Raw genomic sequence first — 21149 nt, 5'->3', positions numbered from 1 at the left:
CATCATGGCCCTGCCTCACAGTCTGAGAGATCTATTGAGCTGGGGTTCAATCCTCTCCGGGAATTTCTATCCCCCCCAAGTGACAGATCTCAAGTGGGTGGCCCTAAGTATTAAATCTGGCTTGCCTACTAACCCAGTTGCACCGAGAAGAATAAAGGAGGACATAGATCTGATATTACCCTACGTGCAGCAACTGATGGACCTATCTTTTAAATGTGGGGAAGTCCTTAGGACATGGAAGCACACAACTGTTCTACCTTTGCAGAAAAAGCCCTCGACTGACCCAGAGTTGCTGGAAAATCTTCGCCCCATCTCTCTGCTTCCCTACATCTCAAAGATTGCAGAAAAGGTGGTGAACAAACAATTAGTGGCTCATATCAATCAGCACAATCTTCTCCACCCAACACAATCTGGGGTTAGAGCCTCATATTCTACTGAGTCAGCACTTCTATTTGCTACAGAGTCTCTACGGTGACGTGTGGACGCCGGTCAGACGGCTGCCCTGGTCATTTGGACCTAAGTGCAGCCTTCGACACGGTATCCAACAAACTTCTCCTACAACGTCTCCGGGTGTGCGGGTTGGATGGAGATGGAGAAGCACTTAAGTGGATGCGGTCCTTTTTACAGGACCGCAGCTACCAGGTTGCACAGCACCCACATTGTTCAAAAACTGCCACTCCTACAAGGGGTTCCACATGGCTCTATTCTGAGAGCCACTCTGTTTAATCTTTATATTGGCCCTTTGGCAGATAATGTGGATAAACACAAGATCACCATGGTGTCATATGCGGATGACACCCAACTTGTAGTGACCCTAGCACAGGACTCCAATGAGTCATCTATGCAGTTCTCCTCTTGTCTTAATGATCTAGCCTCATGGATGTTGAATAACTGCCTAAAGCTGAATGGTAGTAAGGCGGAGGTTATGATCATTGGGGAATTCCCCTCCATTTGGTGCTCAGCCTGGTGGCCCCAGAGGTTGGGGCCTGTCCCCACGCCTAAAACAGAAGTAAAAAATCTTGGAGTGTGTCTTGATCCAAAACTGTCTTTCGAGGTTGCAGGGAGATGCTTTGGCACCCTTAAAATGCTAAGGAAAACCTTGGACACCCTTCCTGCCTCTGCAAGGAAAACTCGAGTCTACACTCTGATGACCTTGCAGCTGGACTATGGGAATGTCCTGTATTTGGGAGCATCTAAAGGAAGCCTGCAACGGCTGCAATCCATTCAGAATGCGGCGGCACCCCTAGTTCTCAATCTACCTAGGCGGACCTCAGCGATGAAAGCCCTTGACTCTCTTCACTGGCTGCCAGTCAGTAAAAGAATTCTCTTTAAAGCCTTATGTTTCTGTCATGGAAGTCTACAGGAGAAAGATCCCAGCTACCTGTATGATCTCCTGACCCCCTACAATCCTACTCGGCAGTTGAGATCGACAGGAGCACATCTGCTCAAAGTACCTAAAATCAAAAGGGCAAGGATGGGTGCACGCTCATTTGGATATCTGGCAGCCAAAAATTGAAACACTCTGCCACCTTTGCTGCCACAGAAAAATCTGAGAACATCTCCCGTAGAGGCCTAAAAATCTGGCTTTACAAGTTAAAAGCAGTGTCTCCCTGACTGACTCCTGCACGTAACTGCTTCTATAGCGTGGGGACACACCAGTCGGTGTAGCCAGGCGTTTTATAATGACTTTATTATTCTTAATATCATTTTTTTCCATTTGCTATAAGAGCTGTGAGGTTGTCTGAAATCATCCCCTCAAGCCACGATTAATCAGGATTCCTAGATGTTTTAATTGGGACGATTTCCAGCAAAAAGGATATCCATCAATTGAAGCTTTTGTGGTACCAGAAGAGAGAGGAAGAGCTTCACTTTTGTCCCAATTCACCTTGTAGCCAGACAGGGCTGAGAACTCATTAATAGTCCTGAGTAAGGTTGGCAAAGAATGGGAGAGATCCTTAAGAGTAAGAAGGATGTCATCAGCGTATAAATATAGTTTTGATACTCCTCCCGCTATAGGTACATCCTGAATTTGCGATGATTGGCAAATGAGAGAGGCCAGAGGTTCCATGGCTAGTAAGAATAAAAGGGGGTCTAGGGGGTAGCTTTGACGGGTACCTCTTTGGATTGGAAAGGGGTCAGAGAGAAAACCCCCACAGTTGACCTGGGCTGCGGGATTGCCGTATAGTAAGCGGCCCATAGAAATAAACTTCACACAAGCCAATCAGAGTTATTTGTAGATAGGTGAAATCAAATTCCACAGTTGAGGTAAATCTCCCTTAATAGACTCTTGCAATAAAGTCAAATTGTACCTACAATCGCCTTCACAGTAGCAAACTGGAGTAAAGAACACAAAGAAGTCACCACAATCGTAGTATAAGAGTCTGTTATTGCCAAGAGACTCCACAGTCGTGTAAGAAAGGGTAGAGCGTGAAGCATCAAGCAAAGACCGATAATTCAAAAAAATTTGGCTCGCAGAGAAGATAACGTGAAGACCATCAAACCACACGTATTACTTAACTACCTGTAATGTCATATCTTAAAAGGCAAGTGAGCGAAAATGTCAGTGCGGAAAAGCTGGTACAGGACTGCACACTGAAGTGAATGAGCAAAATACAATTTTCTATTGTGTAGACAGTCTTGTTTCTATTCAATGAGTAACTGCGTCATCAGACCCAGCCCAATGAAATTACAACAGAAGCTCCATAATTTTAAGAATACAAGGAGGCCAGTCCGAGGTAGAGCATTCAAGAATAAGAATCTGGGACCAGCAGGAAGTAGAACTCTCCTCAGACGCTACTCTCGAGTTTACCTCAGAAGCTCCGTCATTCCCAAAATTGCCGTATCCTCCGAGTGCTAATCAGCCACTCGCGATCACATCAGGGCCTAAAAGCATGACCAAGGGAACTTCATGGTACCAGAATCGCCGCGCCTGCCTCTCCAATTCTTCCGAAAACTAAAACCAAAGCACAGGAAGACAATCACATCGTTTGAATGAGCTGTCGTCGAAGTCCGGGGCTCCCCTCAGCGCGGAACTCCGGATCTAAGCGGCCATTTTCCCCCATGGCCAGACCACGCCCCCGATGAGTCAAAGTTTTGACACATGTTGTTGGCTGCTCTAACTGGTCTAATAGTCACAAACAGAAAATATGCCTGGTCAAAATATGACTTTATTATAAAAGATAGGGAACAGTTTCTTCCTGGAAAAAAATTGCATCACTATATTTCAAATAAAACATTTCTCTGACCTATGAAGAATTATTCTTAGAGACTTTTAAATGGTCACATGTGAAGGTTTTGACAGTAAAACACAGAATAGATGGCAGTAGGCCTATATGTGAAATTTTTTGCATTTATGTTTCATCTCTTAAACACATAATCCACACCCTGAAACAACAGCTTCCCATTATACTTTTGCCCCAGTGTACAGACAACAGAACAGATCACAAAACATATTTGACTGACAGTTTTTCATATCCTTGGTGGTATGTTAAAGCTGTGCTTAGAGTAATCACCTTTTACTGTTATTCTCTGAAAGAGGAGTTCTGATGGTGGTAATGCGTGACACAAATGTTTTTGATTTATTTATTGTATTTTTTTGTTGTGTATTGTTTTTTTTGTGCGGCATTATCTTGATGTGATTTTGTGTTGTACTGTGGCTATTGTGTTGAATTCTGTATTGACTGTACTGTTGTGTTTTGCCTTTTATGTTTTAAATGTGCTGTTATGTTGCTGTTTCGTTTATTTGTTTACTTTCGCTGTGCCAACAAATGCTGCTACATTTCCAGTTAAAAGCAAAACAAGCTGTAAAGGTTAAACGAGTCACTACTACATACCATGGTAAAATAGCACTACTCTGGCTCTTCAGCTCCTTAAGACAGCAGCACAGACCATGTCTAAAATTAGCACTTTCAGTGCTCACTTTATGAATGAGTTTGATGAATTTGAACTCAGGCAATAATTGGAATATGAATAATTTGACACTATCAGAGGAGATGTAAGTGTTGAATTTTAATTGGAAGATGGTATTAAGTAGGTGAGGGTCTTGGCAGCTTACTGATGCTGCTTGCTTGTTGTTCTAATTGTCGATTGTAAAATACATTTTAAAGAAACTATTGCATTCTTTCAATCGCACTAGAGAGTTATCTGACTTTACCCAGCCCTTCTGGACTCCAGAAGAGACACTGCTCTCTAATGAACATTCTTGGTCCACTGTTGTCCCAACTAAACCTTTGTTATAGAAATAGTTATTGTGTAGCGAACACTCTTTTTTTTTTTCCTCTTAAAATACTTTTTTGTTTTTTTATATAAGGTACACACAAGAATCATAAAGCAGTTACATGGGTCAACCCCACCTTTGGCATAGTCACAGTAGTACAGTACATTTTGTGTGGTTCTCCCCTTGCTGGCTCGATTTAGGTAGAGGAGTAGGAGTAAGGAGGAAAAGTATAGGAAAGTTAGAAGTAAGCGTAGGAATTGGATAGGACAGCCAAGAACAGCTATATACCATCCTGACTTAAACAAAAGAGAAATGCAGAACTGTGAGCCAATGAACTGCACATTCCAAGCATGTTGTTTGGCTCTTCAGTTATTCCATGCACATATGATAATCAATGTTCTGTGTAGACAGTTGTGTTATTTAATTATTTCTGTAGAAGGATATCAATGTTATCCATGTTATACAAACACAAGCTTCTAGACGGTGAGGACTGTTTCCCTTAAAGAACATTGTTTGATCATTTGAAATAGCTGAAAGAGCATTTTACTATGGTTATTGACTGTTTCTTCCTACAATTAACACACCTCTGAGTGTGAAAGTGAGCACAGCGTGCTAAATGTTAGGGATAAGCTCTTTGAGGCACCAGCGCTATAAAGCCAGGATGGCCATGACTTCAGCACCCACTTAATCGAAGGTTGGAGTATGGAGGAAAGTGGCCTTCACCGGCAGCTGGAACAGCTGTTTTGTTCTTTGAGACACAGCTGTTCTATGCAATAAGTAGCAGGCATGCTATTCAGAAAGAACAATACGCCCAGTTCTGAATCCGGTATGGAGCGTGCACTACTTTTAAAACTCAAGATAGGTTAGTTGTTTCATAATATGCTAGAACCAGAATAGTGCCTAGAGGTAGAATATAATGGTGTTAGTGCTAAAAATATAATCACCATGTTAGAATATTTCCTTCTTTTTACAGTATTAGTCAATTTTCACGCTGCGTGGTTACAGTTCATATAATATGCAATAAAGCGTTCTTTTAAAATGACATTTTTAAAATGCATATTCCGTTTCCTAGTGCTCTTTGATTGTGTGATTCATTTATGGAAGAGGATTTGAGTTTTCACTTAGTGTCCACATCACCTATCATGGGAGTGATTGTTACTAGAAGAACATCTTACACAAATATTACTCAGTGCGTTGTGTATTGGATACAGTCCAACTGATATTCAGTTTTTAATTTTTTTTAACATGATTTGCATTCTTTGTAATACACTTAGTTCGAACGTATAAGGTCTTTATTCTTCTTTCAAGCACATTGAGATTACTCTGGAAGTTTGTCTTGCTGTTTAGGCCAAGCTACCAAAGATGGTTAAAGATTGCCAAGGTTTTTTTCATTTGTGAGATTGGTCACATCAAGATTGTGACCTCTTGCCCCAGAGCAAGCCAATTGGATTCCTTATATTCTCAACCAAAGACCAGCCTATAGAAGCCTGTTTCCTAAACCAAACCCATCCCATTTTTAAAAGTTTTTTGAATTACAGAAGATCAGCTTTGACGCAGAGAATATCTGTGAGAGAATTTCATGGTCTGATCTCATGAACTCAAAAGGAACCTTTTCAGTGTTTTCTCATGTAAACTTTCATAGCGGAATGAGAATTCCAATGGCTTAAGAATCGTGACCTGAATCTAGTGGGGTGTCACCAGCTACAAGTGGACCAGACCTACATAACAGTGTATGGTGCAAATACTCTTGCATTTGATTATTGATGACACTGGAGGCCAGAAGTGGTCTTGTTTTCAAAGTTTCAAGCTATTGGGTGTTTACCCATTAGCCACCTTGCAATTGCCCACCATGCCCTCGTTCAATTACTGCTAATGCAGATTATTGTTCATACACAATGATCACGTTATATAACTATATGTTGTCCAAGTTGTATGTATCATCAAAATGTGCTTTTAGTACATATAATGGAGGATGAGTTTAGATTTATTGCCTATTGCTTGCCTAAATGGTTATTGAGAGGTACGATTTGCAAGAGTTCCACACAAAGTTCTTCACACTGTTTGTCAATAATCGTGGGGAATATTTCTTATGATAACTGTATGAAACAATATATAAAAGTGTTTTCAGCTCTCTCAGCACAGAAGCACACTATGGAATCCAGTGACCTTGCTTCTTCACTGCCAAGGACACAGCCCACTAGCAAGGTATCCAATACCATACTGCCCCTCTCTCAATGACAGACTATTAGGTGCAAATCCTAAATTACCAAGGATCATTTGGAAGGGAAAGTATATAGAATAACATGGAGCCTCTCTACATATATAAGTTCTGTCAATTCTCAATCACTACAATTATTGTGATATTAGCTACCAAAGTTCTGCATTTATTCTTCACTAGTTTGGCTCCTAGTAAATATCTTGAAGAGTAGTAGGCCAGTAGTTTTATGCGTGTGATCTATAAGGGAAAGGGTGAGGGGAATTCAACAAAATCCCTGTACTCTATTGCATGTAATGATTGTTTCTAACATGGATCCTTGCGAGGTAAGTTTGGGAGACGCCATTTCTTCTTGTAATGTACAAGGTTGGCACTAACACAAATGTTTAGGAGTTTGAGGGCAAATTGTACTTACAGACCCATGGAATATCTATGGGCAGTACTTTGCCCCTAATTTGGCAGGTCTGCATCTGTACAATTTCGAGTCCACATTTGTGCAAACTGATAACAAACTACACAGACAAAATAATATTGTCTGTAGAATATATATAGGTGATGTCTTGATCGTCTGGGAAGGTTATGAAACATCAGTTACATGTTTTGTAGATTGGTTAAAAAACTGTGACACACCAATTTGCGATGCAATAAGAATACTACAAACATGAGTAATCATTTTATTGCGAAGGCACACACTGTAAAAGATCTCAGATGGGTGGTGATTGAACAGCTAGACCCAAATATCAAAAACACTGAAAATGCACTTTATGAGCGAGAACAACACTAGGTTTAATGATAAGGCACTCATAAAAAGGAATTAAATGATGACATCTTGTGGAGGACACTATAACCTTAGGTTATCAAAATATTACTGCGCCGCATACATCAAAATATAAGGATTGTCTGTAGTAACAAAAAACATTGTTTCATTTCAAAATGGTACTGGAATTGTAGGAAAGAATTCGATATTACTGTTTATATTCCTGTTTGTTATTCAGGCTACAGACACAGAATTGTATACTTCCCGTGTTGAAATAACAAGAATAAGTATAACAGGTGATCAATAAATTAGATTGCTGACTTTTTTCTTCACCCCTTCTTAATTTTTCTCTTAGTATTGTTGTAGAAAGATCTTTAAGATAATTTGTTATTATTACCCTAACAAAGCTTTTTGAGGGGTTCTTAAGGTCTGTTTTCTGCAGTACAAAGCGCCCCGGCAGGCGCAACGGGCGTTTCTGCCTGCTTTACATGCCCCTGAGGCACTTTGGAATTACAGAAGGGGCAGCACAATCTTCTGCAGCCCCTTTGTAATATAGATAGCACTGGCGCTCATATAGCGCCATCCCTATCACCCGAGGGCATTTCCTCATTTGCATGGGGGCGCGACCCTATGAAAATGAGGGGATATTTCGGCCTCTTCGACCGCACCGTATTATAAAAACAGGCGCAAAGGTAGAGAAGCTGTCAAGAGGCGTGGTGACAGTGAGCCCCCTAATGGCAGTCCTCTGGAAGAGGTCGACCCCCTAGACATCCCCTTGAAGGCGGGTGCTGTCACTTACTGCCCCCACCTGCAAGGGGATCGCTCACCCCTCCTAAAAGAGCAGCCGGGTTGCCGCCTGCACAGTGAAACACAGAGCGGCTACTTCAACACCGCTCTATATTTCACTTGAATGTGCTGCCTCCAGAGCAGCACAAGCTAGATAAGAGAAGTTTTATATGGTCAAACCACGGGATTTTTACAGCGCCCCGTAACCTCAATACCTCTGAGAGCTCCTCCCTGTATGGTATAAGCTCAGGAGCGGTCCAAAGACGACGCCAATACATTATAGGCTTGAGGGCCGCTACTTCAGCTATTTGAATTATACCTATATCCAGACGTGGCGGGACCAAAGGGGTACTACGAGGTAGTCTAAATAACTGTCTTAGGTATTGATTCTCCACCTGCGATAGTTTTGCCAAGTTATGGTGGCCCCATAACTCTGCGCCGTATAAAGCCCCACCCCTAGCTTGAGCCCTATATATTTCAATTGCTGGACTAACAGATCTTTTGCTGGATTTATTAAAAACCTTCATAATACCTCCTGAAGATTGTGCTAATCTCAGCGTAGATTTTGTAATATGAGTCCCCCATTCCATGGACTCAGTAATTGTAAAACCTAAGTACACAAAGGATGACACTCTTTCGAGGGGTTTACCGTTTAGAGATGGGTTAGGGCGTGAGCTTTTTGGACAGTTGAATGCCATGAATTTAGTTTTTTGGAGATTTATTTCTAAACCTCTATCCCTGCAGAACTCCTCAAATTTGTCCAAAACCCTTTGTATCCCCATAGGTGATTTAGCAACCAAAAGGGTGTCGTCGGCAAACATCATAGCCGAAATTCTACGAGAAGCTAACTTAGGAGCATCCAGATCTTTTGCTGCTGACAGGGCTTCAATCAGGCCATTGATGTAAAGGCTAAACAAGGTTGGCGCGAGCACACAACCCTGTCGGACGCCCCGATTAATTGGTATAGGAGCTGTAAGGTTACCGTCCTTCCCATACCTAATTTGAGCATAATTGCCTTAATGCAAACGTTTTAAAAGTTGAATTAAATAAACAGGGACCCCCATCTCACCTAAAACAGACCATAGTTTCTCCCTTGGTACTAGATCAAATGCTGATCTTAGATCTACAAAAATTAAAAAGAGACTACCCCCCTGTAGACAAACAGTTTTCCAATGCAATAATTGTAATCTTAAGACTTGGTCCAGGGTCAACAGTTTTTCCCTGAACCCGGCCTGGAGAACAGACAAAATGTCCCTCTCTTCCATCCATGACTGTAGTCTAAGGAGGAGAACTCTCGCAAAAAAATTTTGGGAGATATCTATTAGACTTATAGGTCTATAGTTGGTTGGGAGGAGTGGGGAGCCCTTTTTAAAAATCGGAATGATTTCCGCACCAAGCCAACTTAGGGGAATCTTCATGCCTTGCATAATTGAATTAAAGAGCATCCAAAAGTAGGGAGCCCAAATATCAGGTTCACTTTTGAAGAAATCACCAGGTATCTTGTCCAGCCCTGGGGCTTTGCCCGAAGCTATTTTGACCAGTGCGGTATTTATTTCTTTTATAGAGATACTCAAACCCTGGTCACCAATAAATGGGGGATCTAGATCCTCGGTGACCACAGGACCAGGAGCTGATAGATCACTACCAAGAACAAAATCAACACCCGATTCCTTGGCATACAAAGTTTCAAAGTGAACCTGCCAGGTTTGTTCGTCTAAATTTGGCTCAACCGCACTACGTAGAGTGGTTGTGCCAGAGTTAGCGATTTCCCAGAAAGTCCTCATGTCTCTATCACCCAAAGCGATTTTCATAGTAGCCCAGTTTTCTCTTTCCCAGCTTTGTTTTGCCTCGTGTATAACTGCCTTATAGTTAGCTCTTGCCGACCGAATTGAGGGGCGGTCTTTGGTTTTAATAGTTAAGACCAGTACCTTTTTGGCCTGTCGGCAAGAGGTATTATACCATGGATGAATAGGCCACTTGTCTTTTTTCAGTTTTTTAGTTGGGAAAAAGAAATCATAGGTAATTTTTCCTAGTTTATCATAGTTTAATTGGGCCACCTGAAGGTTTATACCCTCTCCAATCGGGCTGGGCAATTTGGATGCATCTATAAAAACTGGAAGCAGGGCATCATATAAGCTGGCCATTTTTTCTTCTGATTGAGTAAAATTAGACCATTTCACTCTCCTTCTACAATGCGTGGCCACAAGCCTAGAATCAGGGGGGTTATCCATATCCAGCGAACTCCCTATATTCAGCGCTTTGAGTTCCACCACAAGGGCGGAGTGGTCACTATCTAAACGAAAAATTATCTTAAAATCCAACATCCTATCCCAAAAATGTGAATTAATAAAAATATAGTCTAGAATGGACCCCCTATTTTTGCTATGGAATGTATAACTATTCGATGTCTCCGAAAGTGATCTCCCATTGCAAGCACGAAGAGAGTGCCTCATAGTGAGACAACTCATCTGGATCGCCAATGGGGACCATATTTTGACTATAGGGCAACCTGACACAGGAATTTTTAAAAACTGATCCTCATCACACAAGCCAACGAGAGGGAGTCCTTCTAATGGTTCAAATTGACAGTTGAAATCCCCACCTAATATAATCAACTGGTTGGTGTCAATAGTACCTAAAAAGGTTATTAGTTCCTCCACAGTGTTAGATTCATTGCCTTTTGGGGAGGGTCGTGAATATACGTTGATTAGGACGACAGGGGGCTTTCCCGGAAATTTTAGCGATACACATAAAATGTCACTAGAGCCTGTATCAATTAAAGATGCAGAACACCCCAAGTGGGATCTCACCCAGATGATGAGGCCCCCGGAAGGTCTCCCTTTTCCCCTCAAGGATGCCAGAATATAAAAATTGGCATAACCTGATTTAAGAACCTCTCTTGTTGCCCAGGTTTCTTGGAACATGCAGATTTTGAACTGATCGATAAACGTTCCCCAGTCAGGGTCGTCTAATTTACTACTTAAACCCGCAATATTCCAAGATAAGACCCTTGTTACATCGGTATTAGACGGGATCTTATACGGGGTCACAACTGTTATTTGGTTAGGATAAGTATTTGTTGGTTCGACACCAGCCATTGGATTACAAGCTAAATGCATCAGATGATCTGGGTTATCAGGATGGTCAGGCCGCAAAAGAGGATGACTTAGATTACGGGAGCCAATCTGACTCCCACTAACTGAATCCTCCCCAATCTTAGAAATAGTCCCTATTTGCCTACCCTGATGCTGTAAATCAGGTAATGTCAAGATTATTCCCATTTTATTAGTAGTGATTGACCCCCCCTGTCAATCCACTCCCTCAAGGGGACTATACCTGTTGCTAGTAGGGATGTTAAAAATTGGATAATTGTAGAACTGGCCTGGGTTTGGGGGTACCACTTTTATGATTGGAGCTCTCCTTTTCAGCTGGAATAAATGCTCTTGGTAATAAGGCCTTATTGGGGGGTAAAAATACCCTAAGGGAAGTAAAATAATAGACCCCCTATTCTTCCCGTGTTCTGTCGCTAAAATGTGCTCGATGATGCATGGGTTTCTAAAATTACTTATTACACAGTCCCCTTGTATATCCTTATGGTGTTTACCAATCCATCCTACCCTTCTTGTAGTTAAGATCTCGTGGGTGTTCTCATAGCTAAAATCGCTGTGGTTAGCTAACTAGTGAATAGTTTTGTGCTTTAGCTCTTGGTGTGATTCTGATATACCCTTTCCTAGTGCTGGAGTTCCTGCAAGAATCAATACATATGGTGCAGACTCGGGTGGTTATTTTATAGTTGGGGGACACTGTGATTGGGATTTTAATTCCAGATCATTACCGACCTGATTGGAAGGGGTATCAACCGACCCCCGCTTGTGGGTATCCTGTATTGACGTTTTTCCTGGTGGCCTAGGACGTTCCTGAGGCACCAAATTAGTTGGTGCCATGCAACAGCCCGCATTAGTGACAGTTTCCCCCCTGTCGTGTGTGTTTTTCCCCTGTAAAGTCAGATTGGGAAAGTCCTTAGAAATTGTGGAGGACCCAGTTTGAATATTGCTCATGGGGACCTGGGCACTAATCATACTTTCTTTATTATTTGTATCTACAAGCTTCTCTCTATTTTGTGCCCATGCATCCCGCTTTGTTAACAGACTATCCAACATTGTTATAACGGGGTTAATTCTTCTTTGATAATAGATCTTATCTGCTGTTGGAGATTCGTCATCAGCAGTGTGACCCACACGGGCTGTTCGTTTGTGATTACAGAACTAACCTCAGTTAAGGGCCTGCCTTGTTTCCCCTTTTCCTTAATCAGGTCCTGTCCCTTTTTCTTTCTTATGGGTGATTTCAATGTGTGTTTAGTTTTTTCCTTGCATTTTCGCCCAGGGCATCGAGGAGGATCCAGGGTCTGGGTCACCTCAATTAAGGATTGCTCTTTGGAGAGCTCTGTGTCTGATGGTCGTGTATTAGTTAAAGAATCAGAAACTTGTGAGTGAACCTCTAAGTTTGGGGTGATGGAGAGGCGCCGCTCAGTGCATTCTATTTCTGTGGCTACTGCTCCTAGGGCTTTCTCGAGCATTCTCTCGTCTGTGGCCGTCAGGGGCCAGAAGAGGCCGGGCCGGGCTAGACGCCGTTCTTCTTCAATCCGTGAGTGGCAAGGTGACAATGTGGATCGCGTGCTTTAACTGAGTGGTCTGACGAACTGTGACAAGTACCAAAGTTTTATTTTAGCAATATAAATGCTTATATAATTCTCCCATCATTTGCTCGTGTGAAATTCCGGGACTTGATTTGTATGTACTTTATTGTACCCTAGTTATATTGTGCTAAGGATGGGGAAGCGGGCTTGTACTGTGAGGCAGCATAATCCTACTCCCTCAACCAGTGTGTCCAAACCTACATCTATCGATAAGGCATAACTGTATTTTACCACAATATACTTTATCAATGGGCACATCACATTGAGTCTGTGGAGACATAATAATACATGATATGCCTAGTAATTACCAGCATGTCGCTCTTAAATCTGCAGATGCCTCAATTATAGGATACGCCTGGATGAGGCTCCAAAATAGGTCTGTATTTGCATGTATGCCTGTACGAATGGCCGGCATGCAAGGATGATTGACCACCAAAAAGGCTGGTAGCTGTATATAATAAGAGAAAAAGGCCAGATAAGTGTGAAAGTCCAAGAGATCCATCTTAGAAGGTCTTGATGAAAGCCACAAGACCAAGGCAATGAGGTGGCTGAGACACGTTGACCTACTGATGCCAGGGACATAAGCTCTCATTTGGCATCCTACATTGTTTTTAATCTTACAAGGAGTGACCTTTCACATAAACTTTAGAAGACCCCTTAGGAAATTTTAACTCTAGGATCCCTCTAATTAAATCAAAGAGCTCCCTTGTGTTTACAAAGTAGAGTCTGTGTAGGTATAATAGGTTCCTACATGAGGCCTCAATAATGAAGCATGCCTAAGACTGAGGATGAAAGCCCTATAAAAACCCAAGATGGTTATTGAGACCGGGAGGGATGGGTTATCTTTAGGTTGAGTACTCATACATTCGCTTTATGGGTCGCCTCTTTCATGTTTGTGGAATGAGATTTATGAGACACCTGTCTATTTTCCTCACTTTTAATCATAATTGTGTATACCTGCACTGTCTGAGGGCTAAGTGAACTCCACCACTTGTGACCAGGACTGGCCTGGTACACACCAAAGTAGATTTTGAAAATGTCTTTTTGAATACTCTGTATTCTATCTGTATGTTTTCTAGCTAGACAATATAGGCAATGCTGCAATAAACTTGTCCTGAGAGCCCCCCAGTTCTAATATAAACACACTACTCCTGTAAGTATTTCTGTGAACCTATTGCTGGCATGTAGAGTACATTTTGGTATGTGTTCCCTGTACTGTTCTAATACTTGATAGCTAATTGGTCTCCGTAAGTTAGAATAAGTTCAACAATTGCTTTTTCTTTTTGAACCAAAATATGCAAGGGCTCAGGGGTTATATTCAGGGCATGTAATCTAGACAGCACATAGGCTTCACAGTGCTCCTTTCCTTTCCTGTTTTGTATGTATTGTATTGTATTGTAATTGCATTTATATAGCACTTACTACCCCTGAAGAGGCATCGAATTGCTTTTTTGGTGAGTAGCATGCTACTCCGGAACCCATATAGGATTAGTGGTGAATTAGTATAGTGAAATATGAAAGTGATTTGAGTGATGGATATGTTAGTCAGTTATTTGGATTGAGAAGGATAGTTGGAGGGATAGAAGAGGGGAAAAGGTTTGCATTTATATAGCTCTTGCTACCCTTAATATGGTGTTGTAGCGCTTTTTTGCTGAGTAGCACACTACTTTGGAACCCATACAGTGTTAGTGGTGAATTAGTATAGTTGAATATGAAAGTAATTTGAGTAGTGGATATGTTAGTCAGGTATTTAGATTGAGAAGGATAGCGAAGGGGTAGAAGAGGTGAAAAGGTTTGCAATATATAGCGCTTGCTACCCCTAATGAGGTGTTGAAGTACTTTTTCAGTGAGTAGCTCGCTACTCCGGAAAGGATTAGTGGTGAATTAGTATAGTAAAATATGAAATTTATTTGAGCGGTGGATATGTTAGTCTGTTATTTGGATTGAAAAGGATAGTGGAGGGATGGAAAAGAGAATGATTTAGAATGGCTTTTGTTGTTTGTTTTGGAGTGCATAGCAGTAGGAGGAGGCTTGGGATGAGTAAAAGGGAGGTGGAGGGGTAAGAGTCAGGGGAAGGTTTAATAAAGGCTTGTTTTGGGGGATCGGAATAGCAAAAAGAGGCATGAGATGATGCAAGGACGGGTGGTGTAGGGAAGAGTCTCGAAAGGGTTATTTTGTGGATCATAGTAGTGGTATGGGGTCTGCGATGAATGAATGAGAGTGGAGGTAGATGATCAATTAATAGAGATATGGGGTGAGAAATGGGGTAGTGCATTGGAAAGAGTAGTAGAAAAAGGTTTGAGATGAGTCAGAGAGTTGAGGTAGAGGATATATTGAGAGCGGTATAGGGTGACAAATATGGTGGTGCATTGGATATCCTGAATTAGAAGAAAAGTAATAAATAAGTGAAAGTAATAAATATATAGATCCAAAAGTAATAAATATATATATCCATAAGTACATGGAAGGTATATAGATGCATAAAGGAAGGTAGTATATGTACATTAAAGCTGATTTAAATAAACTCTGACTTTCAAGTGTTGTTGTACTTCAAATTAATGTTATTTATTTATTTATATACACATATATTTTTTGTAGATCAATAGTGAAGCAATAGTAGATAAATAGTTATGATAACACGATTTTCTTATTTATGCAGTTACTTATATACATGTTAAAAACATAGAATAATATAAGTATCAGTAATATGTACATTTGTTAAGCAGAACTAATGAATATCTATACATAACATTTTTTTTAAACATAATTATGCTACACGTTTATACCAAGCAATACACATATGTAGGTACATATCTATAAAACAAATATATGCTTATATACAGAGAGATATGCTTTATATTTCTATCTGTTTGCTTATGGTGGTTATGTGGGGAAGAGCCAATTCTTGAGTAGTTTTCTGAAGATAAGGTGGTTATCCGTGAGTCTTATGTTGGGGGGTGAAGAGTTCCATAGTTTGGCTGCTTGAACAGAGAATGATGTGACACGGATTGTTTTTTTTTGTATCTTGGGATTTTGAGAAAGGGTGGCGCTCTAGAGCTGAGATTCCTTTGTTGAATTTGTTTGGTGATTTTATTCCTGATAAAGAGGGTCTCATTCCATGTATCGCTTTGTGAGTGATACAGAGCAGCTTGAACGTGGATCTTCTGTCAACCGGTAACCAATGCAGGGCTTTCAAGGAGGTGGTCTTGCGGTTTTATATGTAAGAGTACTCTGGCAGCCGAGTTCTGAATCCGTTGTACTCTTTTCATGGTCGTTAAAGGTGATCTGCGGTAGAGGCTATTGGTGTAATTGAGTTTGGACAAAACAAGGGAGATGGTACCCTGGACCTTGTGTGGAAATCGCACATGGTAGACGATTTTTCACAGAGTTTTTATAGTAACAAAGCTTGATCTTGCTTGTTTGTCCACTTGGGAATTCATCGATAGCTTGGAGTCCATGGCCATTCTCAATTTTCTTACTTCCTCTGATATTTTAGGTGGTGTTCCCAGATCAGGCCATGTGGCGAGTGGGTCATAATGTTTCCAATCGCCACACGTGAGTATTTCCATTTCAGAAGCATTCGATTTGAGATGGCTCCACGTCATCCATTGATCTGCAGCTCTGAGACAACTGAAAATTGGTAAGTTTCCAATGTCTTTGGGGCATTGCAGTTGAAGTATTTGCATGTCCTCTGCATAGTTATAGCACGTGAGGAGAAATTGATTGATCAGTGCCTGTAATTACTTTATCTAGATGTTGAAAAGCATGGGCGAGATAATAGAACCTTAAGGGACCCCTGCTTTTGTGAAGTATGGTTTGAATGAGAAAGGTGGTGTATGGATGACATTAGTTCTGTTGCGAAGGAAGGACGCGATCCAGTCTGGAGCAGTCCCCTCTATGTCATGGTCAACCATGTCAAAGTCAGCCAAGAGGTCCACGAGAAGTAGTGCAGCAACCCTGTTTCAGTCAACTTTGTTAATGAACTAGAAATGTTCAAAGAAGAACATCAGTCGGTGTTATGGTGGATTAAGGCACCTGGCAAGATGAAGAAAAGTGAGATTGTTAAGGTCCATGACCACTGCCACAGAGTAAATTGTATTTTCCAACTAGAGGGGCATATTTATGGGAATTGTGGCTCAAGGCAGTGCAGCAAGACACCTTGCTGCGCTGCCCTGCGTCACAGGTAAAGGGCAGAAATGCACCATGTTTATCTAATACAGTGCTTTCCCGTTCTTTCCCCCTGCGTGCCTGTCATTTCAGCCGCCTAGTGCTAACGCAGGCACCATGGTGCAGGGGTGTCTGTGTTGTAGGCAGGATTGTTTTTGTGCAAGAAGGGGTACTATCCTGCACAAAAACAACCTGTTGAGACATTTTCATCTGCATTCTGCAGCACATATAGAAAGAGGAAAAAGCTAGGAGAAAAAAAGATATTTCTCCTCATTTCGACCCACGTGGGGAGGGGTATTTTTTGGCACATTCACAAGTTTACAAGGTTTGGTAAATCTGTGAATGCGTAAAAAAACATGGGATTTGCTGGGCACACCTATGCAATGCCCATGGAATGCCCCCTTGCACAGAGTGCAATGCAGTGATTTGCGCTGCATTGTATTATTCTATATTTTTCAAGCCATTCAAAGTCATGAAAAGTAGCCTAACGTGGCTTCAGAAATATGACTTGTAGCTTTGCATTGTGCATGTACCACGTTGTGTGGTGAAAGCATGATGCAAGACCCTCATAAATATTCCCCAGAGTGTCAGCTGTAGGAACCCAATCTAGATCAGCAACAACTCCTTATTGTAAATAGTGCAGTTGATTTTTGCAGGTGACATGTCTTTTGCTAAATGCCCTGGCACCACTTAACATTCTTAATGGAGGAAGCACCTATGCTAGGTGGCTTTATTGCTGTTCTTTCTGACCGTTCCTCATACCCTTTGTACATTTGTACTTTACATTTAAATTAATAGTCTAAAAGTGACAATCTAATTTATGGTCCGCTGTTCTAAAACCAGAAACCCCATAGAGGTTGTGAAAATGGCTGAAGCATATCAAGTGGGATAGAAAGGATTTTTTCCTGTTGACATGAATCTCTGACATCCATGGGGGGTTAGGCCTGTCAGTGGAATGGCCATGTGATTCCCCATCCGATTTAGAATGGGCATCAAATGGAGGCATTTGATTCACTATAATATTAAGGGGCGCTCATTTACTACTTCTGGCAGTATGACAAGTAGATGTTCATTTTACCTTCCCTGCAGTTTTTCTTCTTCTTTGGAAAAGCTTTCTCTTCTTCCCTGTAACAATTTATGTAACTGGTAGAGCTTCATCTTCTAGTTTGGTGACTTTACCAACAAGCAACAGCTATTCTTGTTATAGTACCACATTAACCAGCAACATTTAAACAAACTTAAGATGACTGTCAGGTCACAGTACAGAACGTTGTTTATGTTCTGGGATATAAATGAAAATATTCTGTGTTAATGCTGTTTGCAATGTCAAGTTGAGTCCTGTTTTTGCTTTTTCACCCTGTTTTCGTTATTGAAAGTGTGTTATTTTGCATAAACAGATTGACTATCTTGATACTTACAAATGGTTTAATATTGTGTTATTTATATTCATATTATTTGTTTAATGTATTGATAGAGCGCCATGTTATTCAGAAAATTGTAGGGGTGCATCATATTCACTGTTAGTCCGCACCCACATATAATCGAAAATTGTATTGATGTATGATTTAGAAATGTATCACTCAAATCTGCCTATAATAGTATGATCAGACATGTAACCATGCTTTTCACGAAAAACAATGCCGTAATTCACCGCAAATGTATCCTAGCCAATGCTTAATGATTGGGTTTCATGTAATGCGATGCATTAGGTTTAAACGTGCACCATATTAAAAAGTCAAAAACAACAGTTGATGGACAGAATGCAGACAAATGTCATACATTCACCCCAGTTCAGAGATCTGGGCATAAATCCATCGTTTTTTTGCTCACCATGCCACCCCAGTTTAGACCTGGCCATATGCAAATCAGTCTTGACCCTGTGCCTCATGGGAACAGTCCAGCCCGAATTGCCAAGCCAGGTCCTTCCTGGACCGGAAACAAGCATCCTAGGACCGGTTTCGGGGTTTCACCCCTCTTCAGCCAGGATAGCTTGATTCCAGTGGCATGGAGAGCACGGGACTCACGTCTGAGCATACCCGACCCACTCGGGGTGACAAATGCAAAAACAACAGTTGATGGACAGAATGCAGAACAATGTCATACATTCACCCAAGTACAGAGATCTGGGCCTAAATCCATTGATTTTTTTGCTCACCATGCCACCCCAGTTTAGACCTGGCCATATGCAAATCAGTCTTGACCTTGTGCCTCATGAGAACAGTCCAGCCCAAATTGCCAAGCCAGGTCCTCCCTGGACCAGAAACAAGCATCCTAGGACCGGTTTCGGGGTTTCACCCATCTTCAGCCAGGATAGCTTGATTCCAGTGGCATGGAGAGCACGGGACTCACATCTGAGCATACCCGTCCCACTCGGGGTGACAAATGCAAAAACAACAGTTGATGGACAGAATGCAGAACAATTTCATACATTCATCCCAGTACAGAGATCTGGGCCTCAATCCATCTTTTTTGGCTCAAAATGCCACCCCAGTGTAGACCTGGCCATATGCAAATCAGTCTTGACCCTGTGCCTCATGGGAACAGTCCAGCCCGAATTGCTAATCCAGGTCCTCCCTGGACTGGAAACAAGCATCCTAGGACCGGTTTCGGGGTTTCACCCCTCTTCAGCCAGGATAGCTTGAATCCACTGGCATGGAGAGCACGGGACTCACGTCTGAGAATACCTGTCCCACTCGGGGAGACAAATGCAAAAACAACAGTTGATGGACAGAATGCAGAACAATGTCATACATTCACCACAGTACAGAGATCTGGGCCTAAATCCATCGTTTTTTTGCTCACCATGCCACCCCAGTTTAGCCATGGCCATATGCAAATCAGTCTTGACCCTGTGCCTCATGGGAACAGTCCAGCCCGAAGTGCCAAGCCAGGTCCTCCCTAGACCGGAAACAAGCACCCTAGGACCGGTTTCTGGGTTTCACCCCTCTTCACCCAGGATAGCTTGATTCCAGTGGCATGGAGAGCACAGGACTCACGTCTGAACATACCTATCCCACTCGGGGTGACAAATGCAAAAACAACAGTTGATTGACAGAATGCAGAACAATGTCATACATTCACCCCAGTACAGAAATCTGGGCCTAAGTCCATCGTTTTTTTGCTCACCATGCCACCCCAGTTTAGACCTGGCCATATGGAAATCAGTCTTGACCCTGTGCCTCATGGGAACAGTCCAGCCCGAATTGCCAAGCCAGGTCCTCCCTGGACCGGAAACTAGCATCCCAGGACCGGTTTCGGGGTTTTACCCCTCTTCAGCCAGGATGGCTTGATTCCACTGGCATGGAGAGCACAGGACTCACGTCTGAGCATACCCGTTCCACTCGGGGTGACAAATGCAAAAACACTTGATGGGCAGAATGCAGAACAATGTCATATATTCACCCCAGTACAGAAATCAGGGCCTAAATCCATCGTTTTTTGGCTCCCCATGCCACCCCAGTTTAGACATGGCCATATGCAAATCAGTCTTGACCCTGTGTATCATGGGAACAGTTCAGCTCAAATTGCCAAGCCAGGTCCTCCCTGGACCGGAAACAAGCATCCTAGGACCGGTTTCGGTGTTTCACCCCTCTTCAGCCAGGATAGCTTCATTCCAGTGGCATGGCGTGCACGGGACTCACGTCTGAGCATGCCTGTCCCACTCGGGGCGACAAATCCAAAAACAACAGTTGATGGACAGAATGCTGAACCATGTCATGCATTCACCCCAGTACAGAGATCTGGGACTAAATCCATAGTTTTTCTGCTCACCATGCCACCCCAGTTTAGACCTGGCCAGATGCAAATCAGTCTTGACCCTGTGCCTCATGGGAACAGTCCAGCCCGAATTGCCAAGCCAGGTCCTCCCTGGACCGGAAACAAGCATCCTAGGACCGGTTTCGGGGTTTCACCCCTCTTCAGCCAGGATAGCTTGATTCCAGTGGCATGGAGAGCACGGGACTCACGTCTGAGCATACCCGTTCCACTCGGGGTGACAAATGCAAAAACACTTGATGGACAGAATGCAGAACAATGTCATACATTCACCCCAGTACAGAAATCTGGGCCTAAATCCATCGTTTTTTTGCGCACCATGCCACCCCAGTTTAGACCTGGCCATATGCAAATCAGTCTTGACCCTGTACCTCATGGGAACAGTCCAGCTCGAATTGCCAAGCCAGGTCGTCCCTGGACCGGAAACAAGCATCCTAGGACCTGATTCGGGGTTTCACCCCTCTTCAGCCAAGATAGCTTGATTCCAGGGGCATGAAGAGCAAGGGACTCACGTCTGAGCATACCCGTCCCACTCGGG

Source organism: Triturus cristatus, chromosome 10 (genome assembly GCF_964204655.1).
Source record: "Triturus cristatus chromosome 10, aTriCri1.1, whole genome shotgun sequence".
NCBI classification, from domain to species: Eukaryota; Metazoa; Chordata; class Amphibia; order Caudata; family Salamandridae; genus Triturus; species Triturus cristatus.
This window is presented reverse-complemented; position numbering follows the sequence as displayed.